The sequence below is a fragment of the Gorilla gorilla genome, chromosome 18 (assembly GCF_029281585.2).
Source record: "Gorilla gorilla gorilla isolate KB3781 chromosome 18, NHGRI_mGorGor1-v2.1_pri, whole genome shotgun sequence".
In the NCBI taxonomy this organism is placed as follows: Eukaryota; Metazoa; Chordata; class Mammalia; order Primates; family Hominidae; genus Gorilla; species Gorilla gorilla.
Window position 1 is genome coordinate 42,152,134 of NC_073242.2, and position 21,332 is coordinate 42,173,465.

Below are 21,332 nucleotides of genomic sequence, written 5' to 3' on the forward strand. Positions count from 1 at the left end.
ATTCCATTCCGTTCCATTCCATTCCATTCCATTCCATTCCATTGAATTCTGTTCCATTCAATTCCATTGCATTCCATTCCGTTCTACTCGGGTTGATTCCATGCTATTCCATTCCGTTCCATTCCGTTCCGTTCCGTTCCGTTCCGTTCCGTTCCATTCCACTCGGGTTGATTCCATTCTATTCCATTCCATTCCATTCCATTCCATTCCATTCCATTCCATTCGATTCCATTCGATTCCATTCGATTCCATTCGATTCCATTCGATTCCATTCCATTCCATTGAATTCCATTCCATTCCATTCCATTCCATTGAATTCCGTTCCATTCCATTCCATTGCATTCCATTCCATTCCATTCCATTTGAATTCCATTCCATTCCATTCCATTCCATTCCATTCTACTCGGGTTGATTCCATTCTATTCCATTCCATTCCATTCGATTCCATTCGATTCCATTCGATTCCATTCCATTCCATTCCATTCCATTCCATTCCATTGAATTCCATTCCATTCCATTGAATTCCATTCCATTCCATTCCATTCCATTGAATTCCGTTCCATTCCATTCCATTCCATTCCATTCCATTCCATTGAATTCCATTCCATTGAATTCCATTCCATTCCATTCCATTCCATTGAATTCCATTCCATTCCGTTCCGTTCCGTTCCGTTCCGTTTCGTTCCGTTCCGTTCCGTTCCGTTCCATTCCATTCCATTCCATTCCATTGAATTCCGTTCCATTCCATTGAATTCCATTCCATTCCGTTCCATTCCATTGAATTCTGTTCCGTTCCGTTCCGTTCCGTTCCGTTCCATTCCGTTCCATTCCGTTCCTTTCCGTTCTACTCGGGTTGATTCCATTCTATTCCATTCCATTCCATTCGATTCCATTCGATTCCATTCGAATCCATTCGATTCCATTCGATTCCATTCGATTCCATTCTATTCCATTGAATTCCATTCCATTCCATTCCATTCCATTGAATTCCGTTCCATTCCATTCAATTCCATTCCATTCCATTCCTTTCCGTTCCGTTCCGTTCCGTTCCGTTCCGTTCCCTTCTACTCGGGTTGATTCCATTCTATTCCATTCGATTCCATTCGATTCAATTCGATTCCATTCCATTCCATTCCATTCCATTCCATTCCATTGAATTCCGTTCCATTCCATTGAATTCCATTCCATTCCGTTCCATTCCATTGAATTCCGCTCCGTTCCGTTCCGTTCCGTTCCGTTCCATTCCGTACCATTCCGTTCCATTCCGTTCTACTCGGGTTGATTCCATTCTATTCCATTCCATTCCATTCGATTCCATTCCATTCCATTCCATTCCATTCCATTCCGTTCTACTCGGGTTCATTCCATTCCATTCCGTTCCGTTCCTTTCCATTCCGTTCCTTTCCTTTCTACTTGTGTTGATTCCATTCCATTCCTTTCTATTCCATTGAATTCCATTGCATTCCATTCCATTCCATTCCATTACATGGAATTCCATTGAATTCCATTGAATTCCATTCCATTGAATTCCATTCCATTCCATTCCATTCCATTCCATTCCATGGAATTCCATTCCATTCCATTCCATTCCATTCCATTGAATTCCATTCCATTCCATTCCATTCGATTCCATTTCATTCCATTGAATTCCATTCCATTCCATTCCATTCCATTCCATTCCATTCCATAGAATTCCATTGAATTCCATTCCATTGAATTCCATTCCATTCCATTCCATCGATTCAATTCGATTCCATTCCATTCCATTCCATTCCATTCCATTGAATTCCATTCCATTCCATTCCGTTCCATTCCATTCGGTTCCATTCCATTCCATTCCATTCCATTACGTTCCGTTCCATTCCGTTCCATTCCATTGAATTCCGATCCATTGCATTGAATTCCGTTCCATTCCATTCCATTCCTTTCCGTTCCGTTCCGTTCCGTTCCGTTCCGTTCTACTCGGATTGATTCCATTCTATTCCAATCCATTCCATTCGATTCCATTCGATTCCATTCGATTCCATTCGTTTCCATTCCATTCCATTCCATTCCATTGAATTCCATTCCATTCCATTCCATTCCATTCCATTCCATTCCATGGAATTCCGTTCCATTCCGTTCCGTTCCATTGAATTCCGTTCCGTTCCATTGAATTCCATTCCATTCCATTCCATTGAATTCCATTCCATTCCATTCCATTCCATTCCATTCCATTCCATTCCATGGAATTCCATTCCATTCCATTCCATTCCATTCCATTGAATTCCATTCCATTCCATTCCATTCGATTCCATTTCATTCCATGGAATTCCATTCCATTCCATTCCATTCCATTCCATTCCATTGAATTCCATTGAATTCCATTCCATTGAATTCCATTCCATTCCATTGAATTCCATTCCATTTCATTCCATTCCATTCCGTTCCATTCCATTCCGTTCCATTCCATTCCATTCCTTTCCATTCCATTCCATTCCGTTCCATTCCATTGAATTCCGTTCCATTGCACTGAATTCCGTTCCATTCCATTCCATTCCTTTCCGTTCCGTTCCGTTCCGTTCCGTTCCGTTCCGTTCTACTCGGGTTGATTCCATTCTATTCCATTCCATTCCATTCGATTCCATTCTATTCCATTCGATTCCATTCGATTCAATTCGATTCCATTCCATTCCATTCCATTCCATTCCATTCCATTCCATTCCATTGAATTCCATTCCATTCCATTCCGTTCCATTCCATTCCGTTCCATTCCATTCCATTCCATTCCATTCCATTCCATTCCATTACGTTCCGTTCCATTCCGTTCCATTCCGTTCCATTCCATTGAATTCCGATCCATTGCATTGAATTCCGTTCCATTCCATTCCATTCCTTTCCGTTCCGTTCTGTTCCGTTCCGTTCCATTCCGTTCTACTCGGATTGATTCCATTCTATTCCATTCCATTCCATTCGATTCCATTCGATTCCATTCGATTCCATTCGATTCCATTCCATTCCATTCCATTCCATTCCATTGAATTCCATTCCATTCCATTCCATTCCATTCCATTGAATTCCATTGAATTCCATTCCATTGAATTCCATTCCATTCCATTCCATTCCGTTCCATTCCATTCCGTTCCATTCCATTCCATTCCATTCCATTCCATTGAATTCTGTTCCATTCAATTCCATTCCATTCCATTCCGTGCTACTCGGGTTGATTCCATTCTATTCCATTCCGTTCCGTTGCGTTCCGTTCCGTTCCGTTCCGTTCCGTTCCGTTCCGTTCCATTCCACTCGAGTTGATTCCATTCTATTCCATTCCATTCCATTCCATTCCATTCGATTCCATTCGATTCCATTCGATTCCATTCGATTCCATTCCATTCCATTGAATTCCATTCCATTCCATTCCATTCCATGGAATTCCGTTCCATTCCATTCCATTGCATTCCATTCCATTCCATTCCATTTGAATTCCATTCCATTCCATTCCATTCCATTCCATTCCATTCCATTCCATTCCATTCCATTCTACTCGGGTTGATTCCATTCTATTCCATTCCATTCCATTCGATTCCATTCGATTCCATTCGATTCCATTCGATTCCATTCCATTCCATTCCATTCCATTCCATTCCATTCCATTCCATTGAATTCCATTCCATTCCATTGAATTCCATTCCATTCCATTCCATTCCATTCCATTGAATTCCGTTCCATTCCATTCCATTCCGTTCCGTTCCATTCCGTTCCGTTCCGTTCCGTTCCGTTGCGTTCCGTTCTACTCGGGTTGATTCCATTCTATTCCATTCCATTCCATTCGATTCCATTCTATTCCATTCTATTCCATTCGATTCCATTCGATTCCATTCGATTCGATTCCATTCCATTCCATTCCATTCCATTCCATTGAATTCCATTCCATTCCATTAAATTCCATTCCATTCCATTCCATTCCACTCCACTCCATTCCACTCCACTCCACTCCACTCCACTCCACTCCATTCCATTCCATTGAATTCCATTGAATTCCATTGAATTCCATTCCATTGAATTCCATTCCGTTCTGTTCCGCTCCGTTCCATTCCGTTCCGCTCTACTCGGGTTGATTCCATTCTATTCCATTCCATTCCATTCGATTCCATTCTATTCCATTCGATTCCATTCGATTCCATTCGATTCCATTCGATTCCATTCCATTCCATTCCATTCCATTCCATTCCATTCCATTCCATTCCTTTCCATTCCATTCCATTCCATTGAATTCCATTACATGGAATTCCATTCCATTCCATTCCATTCCATTGAATTCCATTCCATTCCATTCCATTGCATTGAATTCTGTTCCATTCCATTCCATTCCATTCCATTCCATTCCATTGAATTCCATTCCATTGAATTCCATTCCATTCCATTCCATTCCATTGAATTCCATTCCATTCCGTTCCGTTCCGTTCCGTTCCGTTCCGTTTCGTTCCGTTCCGTTCCGTTCCGTTCCATTCCATTCCATTCCATTCCATTGAATTCCGTTCCATTCCATTGAATTCCATTCCATTCCGTTCCATTCCATTGAATTCTGTTCCGTTCCGTTCCGTTCCGTTCCGTTCCATTCCGTTCCATTCCGTTCCTTTCCGTTCTACTCGGGTTGATTCCATTCTATTCCATTCAATTCCATTCGATTCCATTCGATTCCATTCGAATCCATTCGATTCCATTCGATTCCATTCGATTCCATTCCATTCCATTGAATTCCATTCCATTCCATTCCATTCCATTGAATTCCGTTCCATTCCATTCAATTCCATTCCATTCCATTCCTTTCCGTTCCGTTCCGTTCCGTTCCGTTCCGTTCCGTTCTACTCGGGTTGATTCCATTCTATTCCATTCCATACCATTCGATTCCATTCTATTCCATTCGATTCCATTCGATTCAATTCGATTCCATTCCATTCCATTCCATTCCATTCCATTGAATTCCGTTCCATTCCATTGAATTCCATTCCATTCCGTTCCATTCCATTGAATTCCGCTCCGTTCCGTTCCGTTCCGTTCCGTTCCATTCCGTTCCATTCCGTTCCATTCCGTTCTACTCGGGTTGATTCCATTCTATTCCATTCCATTCCATTCGATTCCATTCTATTCCATTCGATTCCATTCGATTCAATTCGATTCCATTCCATTCCATTCCATTCCATTCCATTCCATTGAATTCCATTGAATTCCATTCCATTCCATTCCGTTCCATTCCATTCCGTTCCATTCCATTCCATTCCATTCCATTCCATTCCATTCCATTCCATTCCGTTCTACTCGGGTTCATTCCATTCCATTCCGTTCCGTTCCGTTCCGTTCCGTTCCTTTCCTTTCTACTTGTGTTGATTCCATTCCATTCCATTCTATTCCATTGAATTCCATTCCATTCCATTCCATTACATGGAATTCCATTGAATTCCATGGAATTCCATTCCATAGAATTCCATTCCATTCCATTCCATTCCATTCCATGGAATTCCATTCCATTCCATTCCATTGAATTCCATTCCATTCCATTCCATTCGATTCCATTTCATTCCATTGAATTCCATTCCATTCCATTCCATTCCATTGAATTCCATTGAATTCCATTCCATTGAATTCCTTTCCACTCCATTGAATTCCATTCCATTTCATTCCATTCCATTCCGTTCCATTCCATTCCGTTCCATTCCATTCCATTCCTTTCCATTCCATTCCATTCCGTTCCATTCCATTGAATTCCGTTCCATTGCATTGAATTCCGTTCCATTCCATTCCATTCCTTTCCGTTCCGTTCCGTTCCGTTCCGTTCCGTTCCGTTCTACTCGGGTTGATTCCATTCTATTCCATTCCATTCCATTCGATTCCATTCTATTCCATTCGATTCCATTCGATTCAATTCGATTCCATGCGATTCCATTCCATTCCATTCCATTCCATTCCATTCCATTCCATTGAATTCCATTCCATTCCATTCCGTTCCATTCCATTCCGTTCCATTCCATTCCATTCCATTCCATTCCTTTCCATTCCATTCCATTCCATTCCTTTCCATTCCATTCCTTTCCGTTCCATTCCGTTCCGTTCCATTCCGTTCTACTCGGATTGATTCCATTCTATTCCATTCCATTCCATTCGATTCCATTCGATTCCATTCGATTCCATTGGATTCCATTCCATTCCATTCCATTCCATTCCATTCCATTCCATTCCATTCCATTCCATTGAACTCCATTCCATTCCATTCGATTCCATTCCATTCCATTCCATTGTATTCCATTCCATTCCATTCCATTCCATTGAATTCTGTTCCATTCAATTCCATTGCATTCCATTCCGTTCTACTCGGGTTGATTCCATGCTATTCCATTCCGTTCCATTCCGTTCCGTTCCGTTCCGTTCCGTTCCGTTCCATTCCACTCGGGTTGATTCCATTCTATTCCATTCCATTCCATTCCATTCCATTCCATTCCATTCGATTCCATTCGATTCCATTCGATTCCATTCGATTCCATTCGATTCCATTCCATTCCATTGAATTCCATTCCATTCCATTCCATTCCATTGAATTCCGTTCCATTCCATTCCATTGCATTCCATTCCATTCCATTCCATTTGAATTCCATTCCATTCCATTCCATTCCATTCCATTCCATTCCATTCTACTCGGGTTGATTCCATTCTATTCCATTCCATTCCATTCGATTCCATTCGATTCCATTCGATTCCATTCCATTCCATTCCATTCCATTCGATTCCATTGAATTCCATTCCATTCCATTGAATTCCATTCCATTCCATTCCATTCCATTGAATTCCGTTCCATTCCATTCCATTCCATTCCATTCCATTCCATTGAATTCCATTCCATTGAATTCCATTCCATTCCATTCCATTCCATTGAATTCCATTCCATTCCGTTCCGTTCCGTTCCGTTCCGTTTCGTTCCGTTCCGTTCCGTTCCGTTCCATTCCATTCCATTCCATTCCATTGAATTCCGTTCCATTCCATTGAATTCCATTCCATTCCGTTCCATTCCATTGAATTCTGTTCCGTTCCGTTCCGTTCCGTTCCGTTCCATTCCGTTCCATTCCGTTCCTTTCCGTTCTACTCGGGTTGATTCCATTCTATTCCATTCCATTCCATTCGATTCCATTCGATTCCATTCGAATCCATTCGATTCCATTCGATTCCATTCGATTCCATTCTATTCCATTGAATTCCATTCCATTCCATTCCATTCCATTGAATTCCGTTCCATTCCATTCAATTCCATTCCATTCCATTCCTTTCCGTTCCGTTCCGTTCCGTTCCGTTCCGTTCCCTTCTACTCGGGTTGATTCCATTCTATTCCATTCGATTCCATTCGATTCAATTCGATTCCATTCCATTCCATTCCATTCCATTCCATTCCATTGAATTCCGTTCCATTCCATTGAATTCCATTCCATTCCGTTCCATTCCATTGAATTCCGCTCCGTTCCGTTCCGTTCCGTTCCGTTCCATTCCGTACCATTCCGTTCCATTCCGTTCTACTCGGGTTGATTCCATTCTATTCCATTCCATTCCATTCGATTCCATTCCATTCCATTCCATTCCATTCCATTCCGTTCTACTCGGGTTCATTCCATTCCATTCCGTTCCGTTCCTTTCCATTCCGTTCCTTTCCTTTCTACTTGTGTTGATTCCATTCCATTCCTTTCTATTCCATTGAATTCCATTGCATTCCATTCCATTCCATTCCATTACATGGAATTCCATTGAATTCCATTGAATTCCATTCCATTGAATTCCATTCCATTCCATTCCATTCCATTCCATTCCATGGAATTCCATTCCATTCCATTCCATTCCATTCCATTGAATTCCATTCCATTCCATTCCATTCGATTCCATTTCATTCCATTGAATTCCATTCCATTCCATTCCATTCCATTCCATTCCATTCCATAGAATTCCATTGAATTCCATTCCATTGAATTCCATTCCATTCCATTCCATCGATTCAATTCGATTCCATTCCATTCCATTCCATTCCATTCCATTGAATTCCATTCCATTCCATTCCGTTCCATTCCATTCGGTTCCATTCCATTCCATTCCATTCCATTACGTTCCGTTCCATTCCGTTCCATTCCATTGAATTCCGATCCATTGCATTGAATTCCGTTCCATTCCATTCCATTCCTTTCCGTTCCGTTCCGTTCCGTTCCGTTCTACTCGGATTGATTCCATTCTATTCCAATCCATTCCATTCGATTCCATTCGATTCCATTCGATTCCATTCGTTTCCATTCCATTCCATTCCATTCCATTGAATTCCATTCCATTCCATTCCATTCCATTCCATTCCATTCCATGGAATTCCGTTCCATTCCGTTCCGTTCCATTGAATTCCGTTCCGTTCCATTGAATTCCATTCCATTCCATTCCATTGAATTCCATTCCATTCCATTCCATTCCATTCCATTCCATTCCATTCCATCGAATTCCATTCCATTCCATTCCATTCCATTCCATTCCATTGAATTCCGTTCCATTCCATTGAATTCCATTCCATTCCGTTCCATTCCATTGAATTCCGTTCCGTTCCGTTCCGTTCCATTCCGTTCTACTCGGGTTGATTCCATTCTATTCCATTCCAATCCACTCGATTCCATTCCATTCCATTCCATTCCATTCCATTCCATTCCGTTCTACTCGGGTTCATTCCATTCCATTCCTTTCCGTTCCATTCCGTTCCGTTCCGTTCCGTTCCGTTCTACTCGGGTTGATTCCATTCTATTCCATTCCATTCCATTCGATTCCATTCTATTCCATTCGATTCCATTCGATTCAATTCGATTCGATTCCATTCCATTCCATTCCATTCCATTGCATTCCATTGAATTCCATTCCATTCCATTGAATTCCATTCCATTCCATTCCATTCCATTCCATTCCATTCCATTCCATTCCATTCCATCAAATTCCATTCCATTCCATTCCATTCCATTCCATTCAATTCCATTCGATTCCATTCGATTCCATTCGATTCCATTCGATTCCATTCCATTCCATTCCATTCCATTGAATTCCATTCCATTCCATTCCATTCCATTGAATTCCGTTCCATTCCTTTCAATTCCATTCCATTCCATTCCATTCCATTCCATTCCATTCCATTCCATTCCATTCCATTCCATTCCATTCCATTCTACTCGGGTTGATTCCATTCTATTACATTCCATTCCATTCGATTCCATTCGATTCCATTCGATTCCATTCGATTCCATTCCATTCCATTCCATTCCATTGAATTCCGTTCCATTCCATTCCATTCCATTCCATTCCATTCCATTCCTTTGAATTCCATTACATTGAATTCCATTCCATTCCTTTCCGTTCCGTTCCGTTCCGTTCCGTACCGTTCCATTCCATTCCATTCCGTTCCATTGAATTCCGTTCCATTCCATTGAATTCCATTCCATCCCGTTCCATTCCATTGAATTCCGTTCCGTTCCGTTCCGTTCCGTTCCGTTCCGTTCCATTCCGTTCCATTCCATTCCATTGCGTTCTACTCGGGTTCATTCCATTCCATTCCTTTCCGTTCCGTTCCGTTCCGTTCCATTCCGTTCCGTTCCGTTCCGTTCTACTCGGGTTGATTCAATTCTATTCCATTCCATTCCATTCGATTCCATTCTATTCCATTCGATTCCATTCTATTCAATTCGATTCCATTCCATTCCATTCCATTCCATTCCATTCCATTCCATTGAATTCCATTCCATTCCATTCCGTTCCATTCCATTCCGTTCCATTCCATTCCATTCCATTCCATTCCATTCCATTACGTTCCGTTCCATTCCGTTCCATTCCATTGAATTCCGCTCCATTGCATTGAATTCCGTTCCATTCCATTCCATTCCTTTCCGTTCCGTTCCGTTCCGTTCCGTTCTACTCGGGTTGATTCCATTCTATTCCATTCCATTCCATTCGATTCCATTCTATTCCATTCGATTCCATTCGATTCAATTCTATTCGATTCCATTCCATTCCATTCCATTCCATTCCATTGAATTCCATTCCATTCCATAGAATTCCATTCCATTCCATTCCATTCCATTCCATTCCATTCCATTGAATTCCATTCCATTCCATTGAATTCCATTCCATTCCATTCCATTCGATTCCATTCCATTCCATGGAATTCCATTCCATTCGATTCCATTCCATTCCATGGAATTCCATTTCATTCCATTCCATTCCATTCCATTCCATTCCATTCCATTCCATGGAATTCCATTCCATTCCATTCCATTCCATTCCATTCCGTTCCATTCCATTCCATCGAATTCCATTCCATTCCATTCCATTCCATTCCATTCCATTCCATTCCATTCCATTCCATTCCATTCTACTCGGGTTGATTCCATTCTATTCCATTCCATTCCATTCGATTCCATTCGATTCCATTCGATTCCATTCGATTCCATTCCATTCCATTCCATTCCATTCAATTCCATTCCATTCCATTCCATTCCATTCCATTCCATTCCATTCCATTCCATTCCATTGAATTCCATTCCATTCCATTGAATTCCATTCAATTCCATTCCATTCCATTGAATTCCGTTCCATTCCATTCCTTTCCATTCCATTCCATTCCATTGAATTCCATTACATTGAATTCCATTCCATTCCATTCCATTCCATTGAATTCCATTCCATTCCATTGAATTCCATTCCATTCCATTCCATTCGATTCCATTCCATTCCATGGAATTCCATTCCTTTCCATTCCATTCCATTCCATTCCATTCCATTCCATTCCATTCCATTCCATTCCATTCCATTCTCCTCGGGTTGATTCCATTCTATTCCATTCCATTCCATTCCATTCCATTCGATTCCATTCGATTCCATTCGATTCCATTCCATTCCATTCCATTCCATTCCATTCCATTCCATTCCATTCCATTCCATTGAATTCCATTCCATTCCATTGAATTCCATTCCATTCCATTCCATTCCATTGAATTCCGTTCCATTCCATTCCATTCCATTCGATTCCATTCCATTGAATTCCATTGAATTCCATTCCATTGAATTCCATTCCATTCCATTGAATTCCATTCCATTTCATTCCATTCCATTCCGTTCCATTCCATTCCGTTCCATTCCATTCCATTCCTTTCCATTCCATTCCATTCCGTTCCATTCCATTGAATTCCGTTCCATTGCATTGAATTCCGTTCCATTCCATTCCATTCCTTTCCGTTCCGTTCCGTTCCGTTCCGTTCCGTTCCTTTCCGTTCTACTCGGGTTGATTCCATTCTATTCCATTCCATTACATTCGATTCCATTCTATTCCATTCTATTCCATTCGATTCCATTCGATTCAATTCGATTCCATTCCATTCCATTTCATTCCATTCCATTCCATTCCATTCCATTGAATTCCATTCCATTCCATTCCGTTCCATTCCATTCGGTTCCATTCCATTCCATTCCATTCCATTACGTTCCGTTCCATTCCGTTCCATTCCGTTCCATTCCATTGAATTCCGATCCATTGCATTGAATTCCGTTCCATTCCATTCCATTCCTTTCCGTTCCGTTCCGTTCCGTTCCGTTCTACTCGGATTGATTCCATTCTATTCCAATCCATTCCATTCGATTCCATTCGATTCCATTCGATTCCATTCGTTTCCATTCCATTCCATTCCATTCCATTGAATTCCATTCCATTCCATTCCATTCCATTCCATTCCATTCCATGGAATTCCGTTCCATTCCGTTCCGTTCCATTGAATTCCGTTCCGTTCCATTGCATTCCATTCCATTCCATTCCATTGAATTCCATTCCATTCCATTCCATTCCATTCCATTCCATTCCATTCCATTCCATCGAATTCCATTCCATTCCATTCCATTCCATTCCATTTCATTGAATTCCGTTCCATTCCATTGAATTCCATTCCATTCCGTTCCATTCCATTGAATTCCGTTCCGTTCCGTTCCGTTCCATTCCGTTCTACTCGGGTTGATTCCATTCTATTCCATTCCAATCCACTCGATTCCATTCCATTCCATTCCATTCAATTCCATTCCATTCCGTTCTACTCGGGTTCATTCCATTCCATTCCTTTCCGTTCCATTCCGTTCCGTTCCGTTCCGTTCCGTTCTACTCGGGTTGATTCCATTCTATTCCATTCCATTCCATTCGATTGCATTCTATTCCATTCGATTCCATTCGATTCAATTCGATTCGATTCCATTCCATTCCATTCCATTCCATTGCATTCCATTGAATTCCATTCCATTCCATTGAATTCCATTCCATTCCATTCCATTCCATTCCATTCCATTCCATTCCATTCAATTCCATCAAATTCCATTCCATTCCATTCCATTCCATTCAATTCCATTCGATTCCATTCGATTCCATTCGATTCCATTCGATTCCATTCCATTCCATTCCATTCCATTCCATTGAATCCCATTCCATTCCATTCCATTCCATGGAATTCCGTTCCATTCCTTTCAATTCCATTCCATTCCATTCCATTCCATTCCATTCCATTCCATTCCATTCCATTCCATTCCATTCTACTCGGGTTGATTCCATTCTATTACATTCCATTCCATTCGATTCCATTCGATTCCATTCGATTCCATTCGATTCCATTCCATTCCATTCCATTCCATTGAATTCCGTTCCATTCCATTCCATTCCATTCCATTCCATTCCATTCCATTCCTTTGAATTCCATTACATTGAATTCCATTCCATTCCTTTCCGTTCCGTTCCGTTCCGTACCGTTCCAATCCATTCCATTCCGTTCCATTGAATTCCGTTCCATTCCATTGAATTCCATTCCATTCCGTTCCATTGCATTGAATTCCGTTCCGTTCCGTTCCGTTCCGTTCCGTTCCGTTCCATTCCGTTCCATTCCATTCCATTGCGTTCTACTCGGGTTCATTCCATTCCATTCCTTTCCGTTCCGTTCCGTTCCGTTCCATTCCGTTCCGTTCCGTTCCGTTCTACTCGGGTTGATTCAATTCTATTCCATTCCATTCCATTCGATTCCATTCTATTCCATTCGATTCCATTCTATTCATTTCGATTCCATTCCATTCCATTCCATTCCATTCCATTCCATTCCATTGAATTCCATTCCATTCCATTCCGTTCCATTCCATTCCGTTCCATTCCATTCCATTCCATTCCATTCCATTCCATTACGTTCCGTTCCATTCCGTTCCATTCCATTGAATTCCGCTCCATTGCATTGAATTCCGTTCCATTCCATTCCATTCCTTTCCGTTCCGTTCCGTTCCGTTCCGTTCTACTCGGGTTGATTCCATTCTATTCCATTCCATTCTATTCGATTCCATTCTATTCCATTCGATTCCATTCGATTCAATTCTATTCGATTCCATTCCATTCCATTCCATTCCATTGAATTCCATTCCATTCCATAGAATTCCATTCCATTCCATTCCATTCCATTCCATTCCATTCCATTGAATTCCATTCCATTCCATTGAATTCCATTCCATTCCATTCCATTCGATTCCATTCCATTCCATGGAATTCCATTCCATTCGATTCCATTCCATTCCATGGAATTCCATTTCATTCCATTCCATTCCATTCCATTCCATTCCATTCCATAGAATTCCATTCCATTCCATTCCATTCCATTCCATTCCGTTCCATTCCATTCCATCGAATTCCATTCCATTCCATTCCATTCCATTCCATTCCATTCCATTCCTTTCCATTCCATTCTACTCGGGTTGATTCCATTCTATTCCATTCCATTCCATTCGATTCCATTCGATTCCATTCGATTCCATTCGATTCCATTCCATTCCATTCCATTCCATTCAATTCCATTCCATTCCATTCCATTCCATTCCATTCCATTCCATTGAATTCCATTCCATTCCATTGAATTCCATTCAATTCCATTCCATTCCATTGAATTCCGTTCCATTCCATTCCTTTCCATTCCATTCCATTCCATTGAATTCCATTACATTGAATTCCATTCCATTCCATTCCATTCCATTGAATTCCATTCCATTCCATTGAATTCCATTCCATTCCATTCCATTCGATTCCATTCCATTCCATGGAATTCCATTCCTTTCCATTCCATTCCATTCCATTCCATTCCATTCCATTCCATGGAATTCCATTGAATTCCATTCCATTCCATTGAATTCCATTCCTTTCCATTCCATTCCATTGAATTTCGTTCAATTCCATTCCATTCCATTCCATTCCATTCCATGCCATTCGAATTCCATTCCATTCCATTCCATTCTTTCCATTCCATTCCATTCCATTCCATTCTACTCGGGTTGATTCGATTCTATTCCATTCCATTCCATTCGATTCCATTCGATTCCTTTCGATTCCATTCCATTCCATTCCATTCCATTCCATTCCATTGAATTCCATTCCATTCCATTCCATTCCATTCCATTGAATTCCATTCCATTCCATTCCATCGAATTCCTTTCCATTCCATTGAATTCCATTCCATTCCATTGAATTCCATTCCATTCCATTCCATTCCATTCCATTCCATTCCATCGAATTCCATTCCATTCCATTAAATTCCATTCCATTCCATTCCATTCCATTCCATTCCATTCCATTCCATTCGATTCCATTCGATTCCATTCGATTCCATTCCATTCCATTCCATTCCGTTCCGTTCCATTCCGTTCCATTCCGTTCCATTCCATTGAATTCTGTTCCATTGCATTGAATTCCGTTCCATTCCATTCCATACCTTTCCGTTCCGTTCCGTTCCGTTCCGTTCCGTTCTACTCGGGTTGATTCCATTCTATTCCATTCCATTCCATTCGATTCCATTCTATTCCATTCGATTCCATTCGATTCAATTCGATTCCATTCCATTCCATTCCATTCCATCGAATTCCATTCCATTCCATTGAATTCCATTCCATTCCATTCCATTCCATTCCATTCCATTCCATTCCATTCCATCGAATTCCATTCCATTCCATTCCATTCCATTCCATTCCATTCCATTCCATTCCATTCGATTCCATTCGATTCCATTCGATTCCATTCCATTCCATTCCATTCCATTCCATTCCATTCCATTCCATTCCATTCTACTCCGGTTGATTCCATTCTATTACATTCCATTCCATTCGATTCCATTCGATTCCTTTCGATTCCATTCCATTCCATTCCATTCCATTCCATTCCATTGAATTCCATTCCATTCCATTCCATTCCATTCCATTGAATTCCATTCCATTCCATTCCATTCCATTCCATTCCATTCCATTCCATTCCATTCCATTCCATTGAATTCCATTACACTGAATTCCATTCCATTCCATTCCATTCCATGGAATTCCATTCCATTCCGTTCCGTTCCGTTCCGTTCCGTTCCGTACCGTTCCATTCCATTCCATTCCATTCCATTGAATTCCGATCCATTCCATTGAATTCCATTCCATTCCGTTCCATTCCATTGAATTCCGTTCCGTTCCGTTCCGTTCCGTTCCGTTACGTTCCATTCCGTTCCATTCCATTCCATTCCGTTCTACTCGGGTTCATTCCATTCCATTCCTTTCCGTTCCGTTCCGTTCCGTTCCATTCCGTTCCGTTCCGTTCCGTTCTACTCGGGTTGATTCCATTCTATTCCATTCCATTCCATTCGATTCCATTCTATTCCATTCGATTCCATTCTATTCAATTCGATTCCATTCCATTCCATTCCATTCCATTACGTTCCGTTCCATTCCGTTCCATTCCATTGAATTCCGATCCATTGCATTGAATTCCGTTCCATTCCATTCCATTCCTTTCCGTTCCGTTCCGTTCCGTTCCGTTCTACTCGGGTTGATTCAATTCTATTCCATTCCATTCCATTCGATTCCATTCTATTCCATTCGATTCCATTCGATTCAATTCTATTCGATTCCATTCCATTCCATTCCATTCCATTCCATTCCATTCGATTCCATTCCATTCCATGGAATTCCATTCCATTCGATTCCATTCCATTCCATGGAATTCCATTTCATTCCATTCCATTCCATTCCATTCCATTCCATTCCATAGAATTCCATTCCATTCCATTCCATTCCATTCCGTTCCATTCCATTCCATCGAATTCCATACCATTCCATTCCATTCCATTCCATTCCATTCCATTCCATTCCATTCCATTCCATTCTACTCGGGTTGATTCCATTCTATTCCATTCCATTCCATTCGATTCCATTCGATTCCATTCGATTCCATTCGATTCCATTCCATTCCATTCCATTCCATTCAATTCCATTCCATTCCATTCCATTCCATTCCATTCCATTCCATTGAATTCCATTCCATTCCATTGAATTCCATTCCATTCCATTCCATTCCATGGAATTCCGTTCCATTCCATTCCTTTCCATTCCATTCCATTCCATTGAATTCCATTACATTGAATTCCATTCCATTCCATTCTATTCCATTGAATTCCATTCCATTCCATTGAATTCCATTCCATTCCATTCCATTCGATTCCATTCCATTCCATGGAATTCCATTCCTTTCCATTCCATTCCATTCCATTCCATTCCATTCCATTCCATGGAATTCCATTGAATTCCATTCCATTCCATTGAATTCCATTCCTTTCCATTCCATTCCATTGAATTCCGTTCAATTCCATTCCATTCCATTCCATTCCATTCCATTCCATTCGAATTCCATTCCATTCCATTCCATTCCATTCCATTCCATTCCATTCCATTCCATTCCATTCCATTCTACTCGGGTTGATTCCATTCTATTCCATTCCATTCCATTCGATTCCATTCAATTCCTTTCGATTCCATTCCATTCCATTCCATTGAATTCCATTCCATTCCATTCCATTCCATTCCATTGAATTCCATTCCATTCCATTCCATTCCATTCCATTGAATTCCATTCCATTCCATTCCATCGAATTCCATTCCATTCCATTGAATTCCATTCCATTCCATTCCATTCCATTCCATTCCATTCCATTCCATTCCATTCCATCGAATTCCATTCCATTCCATTCCATTCCATTCCATTCCATTCCATTCCATTCCATTCGATTCCATTCGATTCCATTCGATTCCATTCGATTCCATTCCATTCCATTCCATTCCGTTCCGTTCCATTCCGTTCCATTCCGACCCATTCCATTGAATTCCGTTCCATTGCATTGAATTCCGTTCCATTCCATTCCATTCCTTTCCGTTCCGTTCCGTTCCGTTCCGCTCCGTTCTACTCGGGTTGATTCCATTCTATTCCATTCCATTCCATTCGATTCCATTCTATTCCATTCGATTCCATTCGATTCAATTCGATTCCATTCCATTCCATTCCATTCCATTCCATTCCATTGAATTCCATTCCATTCCATTGAATTCCATTCCATTCCATTCCATTCCATTCCATTGAATTCCATTCCATTCCATTGAATTCCATTCCATTCCATTCCATTCGATTCCATTCCATTCCATGGAATTCCATTCCATTCCATTCCATTCCATTCCATTCCATTCCATTCCATGGAATTCCATTGAATTCCATTGAATTCCATTCCATTCCATTGAATTCCATTCCTTTCCATTCCATTCCATTGAATTCCGTTCAATTCCATTCCATTGCATTCCATTCCATTCCATTCCATTCGAATTCCATTCCATTCCATTCCATTCCATTCCATTCCATTCCATTCTACTCGGGTTGATTCCATTCCATTCCATTCCATTCCATTCCATTCCATTCCATTCCATTCGATTCCATTCGATTCCATTCGATTCCATTCCATTCCATTCCATTCCGTTCCGTTCCATTCCGTTCCATTCCGTTCCATTCCATTGAATTCTGTTCCATTGCATTGAATTCCGTTCCATTCCATTCCATACCTTTCCGTTCCGTTCCGTTCCGTTCCGTTCCGTTCTACTCGGGTTGATTCCATTCTATTCCATTCCATTCCATTCGATTCCATTCTATTCCATTCGATTCCATTCGATTCAATTCGATTCCATTCCATTCCATTCCATTCCATCGAATTCCATTCCATTCCATTGAATTCCATTCCATTCCATTCCATTCCATTCCATTCCATTCCATTCCATTCCATCGAATTCCATTCCATTCCATTCCATTCCATTCCATTCCATTCCATTCCATTCCATTCCATTCGATTCCATTCGATTCCATTCGAATCCATTCCATTCCATTCCATTCCATTCCATTCCATTCCATTCCATTCCATTCTACTCCGGTTGATTCCATTCTATTACATTCCATTCCATTCGATTCCATTCGATTCCTTTCGATTCCATTCCATTCCATTCCATTCCATTCCATTGAATTCCATTCCATTCCATTCCATTCCATTCCATTGAATTCCATTCCATTCCATTCCATTCCATTCCATTCCATTCCATTCCATTCCATTCCATTCCATTGAATTCCATTACACTGAATTCCATTCCATTCCATTCCATTCCATGGAATTCCATTCCATTCCGTTCCGTTCCGTTCCGTTCCGTTCCGTACCGTTCCATTCCATTCCATTCCATTCCATTGAATTCCGATCCATTCCATTGAATTCCATTCCATTCCGTTCCATTCCATTGAATTCCGTTCCGTTCCGTTCCGTTCCGTTCCGTTACGTTCCATTCCGTTCCATTCCATTCCATTCCGTTCTACTCGGGTTCATTCCATTCCATTCCTTTCCGTTCCGTTCCGTTCCGTTCCATTCCGTTCCGTTCCGTTCCGTTCTACTCGGGTTGATTCCATTCTATTCCATTCCATTCCATTCGATTCCATTCTATTCCATTCGATTCCATTCTATTCAATTCGATTCCATTCCATTCCATTCCATTCCATTACGTTCCGTTCCATTCCGTTCCATTCCATTGAATTCCGATCCATTGCATTGAATTCCGTTCCATTCCATTCCATTCCTTTCCGTTCCGTTCCGTTCCGTTCCGTTCTACTCGGGTTGATTCAATTCTATTCCATTCCATTCCATTCGATTCCATTCTATTCCATTCGATTCCATTCGATTCAATTCTATTCGATTCCATTCCATTCCATTCCATTCCATTCCATTCCATTCGATTCCATTCCATTCCATGGAATTCCATTCCATTCGATTCCATTCCATTCCATGGAATTCCATTTCATTCCATTCCATTCCATTCCATTCCATTCCATTCCATAGAATTCCATTCCATTCCATTCCATTCCATTCCATTCCATTCCATTCCGTTCCATTCCATTCCATCGAATTCCATACCATTCCATTCCATTCCATTCCATTCCATTCCATTCCATTCCATTCCATTCTACTCGGGTTGATTCCATTCTATTCCATTCCATTCCATTCGATTCCATTCGATTCCATTCGATTCCATTCGATTCCATTCCATTCCATTCCATTCCATTCCATTCAATTCCATTCCATTCCATTCCATTCCATTCCATTCCATTCCATTCCATTGAATTCCATTCCATTCCATTGAATTCCATTCCATTCCATTCCATTCCATGGAATTCCGTTCCATTCCATTCCTTTCCATTCCATTCCATTCCATTGAATTCCATTACATTGAATTCCATTCCATTCCATTCTATTCCATTGAATTCCATTCCATTCCATTGAATTCCATTCCATTCCATTCCATTCGATTCCATTCCATTCCATGGAATTCCATTCCTTTCCATTCCATTCCATTCCATTCCATTCCATTCCATTCCATGGAATTCCATTGAATTCCATTCCATTCCATTGAATTCCATTCCTTTCCATTCCATTCCATTGAATTCCGTTCAATTCCATTCCATTCCATTCCATTCCATTCCATTCCATTCGAATTCCATTCCATTCCATTCCATTCCATTCCATTCCATTCCATTCCATTCCATTCCATTCCATTCTACTCGGGTTGATTCCATTCTATTCCATTCCATTCCATTCGATTCCATTCAATTCCTTTCGATTCCATTCCATTCCATTCCATTGAATTCCATTCCATTCCATTCCATTCCATTCCATTGAATTCCATTCCATTCCATTCCATTCCATTCCATTGAATTCCATTCCATTCCATTCCATCGAATTCCATTCCATTCCATTGAATTCCATTCCATTCCATTCCATTCCATTCCATTCCATTCCATTCCATTCCATTCCATTCCATCGAATTCCATTCCATTCCATTCCATTCCATTCCATTCCATTCCATTCCATTCCATTCCATTCGATTCCATTCGATTCCATTCGATTCCATTCGATTCCATTCCATTCCATTCCATTCCGTTCCGTTCCATTCCGTTCCATTCCGTCCCATTCCATTGAATTCCGTTCCATTGCATTGAATTCCGTTCCATTCCATTCCATTCCTTTCCGTTCCGTTCCGTTCCGTTCCGCTCCGTTCTACTCGGGTTGATTCCATTCTATTCCATTCCATTCCATTCGATTCCATTCGATTCCATTCGATTCCATTCGATTCAATTCGATTCCATTCCATTCCATTCCATTCCATTCCATTCCATTCCATTGAATTCCATTCCATTCCATTGAATTCCATTCCATTCCATTCCATTCCATTCCATTCCATTGAATTCCATTCCATTCCATTGAATTCCATTCCATTCCATTCCATTCGATTCCATTCCATTCCATGGAATTCCATTCCATTCCATTCCATTCCATTCCATTCCATTCCATTCCATGGAATTCCATTGAATTCCATTGAATTCCATTCCATTCCATTGAATTCCATTCCTTTCCATTCCATTCCATTGAATTCCGTTCAATTCCATTCCATTGCATTCCATTCCATTCCATTCCATTCGAATTCCATTCCATTCCATTCCATTCCATTCCATTCCATTCCATTCTACTCGGGTTGATTCCATTCTATTCCATTCCATTCCATTCGATTCCATTCGATTCCTTTCGATTCCATTCGATTCCATTCCATTCCATTCCATTCCACTGAATTCCATTCCATTCCATTCCATTCCATTCCATTCCATTCCATTCCATTCTACTCGGGTTGATTCCATTCTATTCCATTCCATTCCATTCGATTCCATTTGATTCCTTTCGATTCCATTCGATTCCATTCCATTCCATTCCATTCCATCGAATTCCATTCCATTCCATTCCATTCCATTCCATTCCATTCCATTCCATTCCGTTCCATTCTACTCGGGTTGATTCCATTCTATTACATTCCATTCCATTCGATTCCATTCGATTCCATTCGATTCCATTCGATTCCATTCCATTCCATTCCAT